Here is a 1,043-nt window from a genome sequence, read left to right as displayed (position 1 = left end):
TGAGTGTTTGTGCTTTTCCAATGTAATTAGCATCAGCCCTGTTGCTTCTGCTGAAAATGCTTCAAGCAATTAATGCTTCACAGAGGTCTGCGCCAGTAAAGATGGAAGTATTGAGAGGTCTTTTAGCAGCTTTAAATTACATATTGACAAACACATATTCACAGACGGGGGGTGGGGGTGGGAATGGGGAAATGGCTGTCACCTAAAATGAAGAGTGGCAAGGATTGCTCTTCAAAGAGATTAAAGATCTAGAAAAAGAAACATTTTCTGTGATGAATCAGTCATTGCGCGACTATTGTGCAAATATCATGTGTTGGGAATGCAAACAAATAGCATTGTTTGAAGTATTGTTTTCATTGTTTTCATCTTCTTGCCATTAATCCATTGAGTAAGGATGGAGCTACATGGAAAAGGAAGGAGGAAAGAAGCTATGGCCATGATCTATGGGAGGAAAGACATTGAATGGGGCCCCTAGAAGTGCGGGGCCCGTAGCATGCGCTACATATGATGATGATGTCATCCGTTCCGTCATGTCCGACTTTCGGCGATTCTATAAGAAAGTTTCCACCATGCGTCTCTGCTACATACGCCACATGGATATACTGGCAATGGGCAACAACAGAAGGCAATTTAGCTCTTGTTACAGTTGCTGCCAAATGCAGAGCCTTGTTCACTCTGCTTGTCTTCATGGTAGCTGGCCCCATGGAATCTGAAGAGGAGAAGCCAGAGTTGACCTAAATGGTTGATGGGCATAGGCCAAATATCACCACTAGCTGCACAACCTAAAAACATTATCAAAAACAAATGTGAGAACTAGGTGGGATGCTGCATTTCCCTTTGAGTGGAAGTATCTAATCTAAGTGACAACGCTAATTTTAAGCAAGACTTATTTATGACTTTCAAAGTTACAATTGCCAGGAATAGGTCTTCTGAGAACCCTAACATACTTTAAGTTCTGCCAGAGGCAACAGTACAATTTAAACAGTTGCAGAAAGAGAGAGTGTGTGCACTTTTCATCCATAGCACACAAGAGAAACTGGAGA

The sequence above is a fragment of the Paroedura picta genome, chromosome 9, assembly GCF_049243985.1.
Source record: "Paroedura picta isolate Pp20150507F chromosome 9, Ppicta_v3.0, whole genome shotgun sequence".
NCBI classification, from domain to species: domain Eukaryota; kingdom Metazoa; phylum Chordata; class Lepidosauria; order Squamata; family Gekkonidae; genus Paroedura; species Paroedura picta.
Note: the sequence above shows the minus strand (reverse complement) of the source record.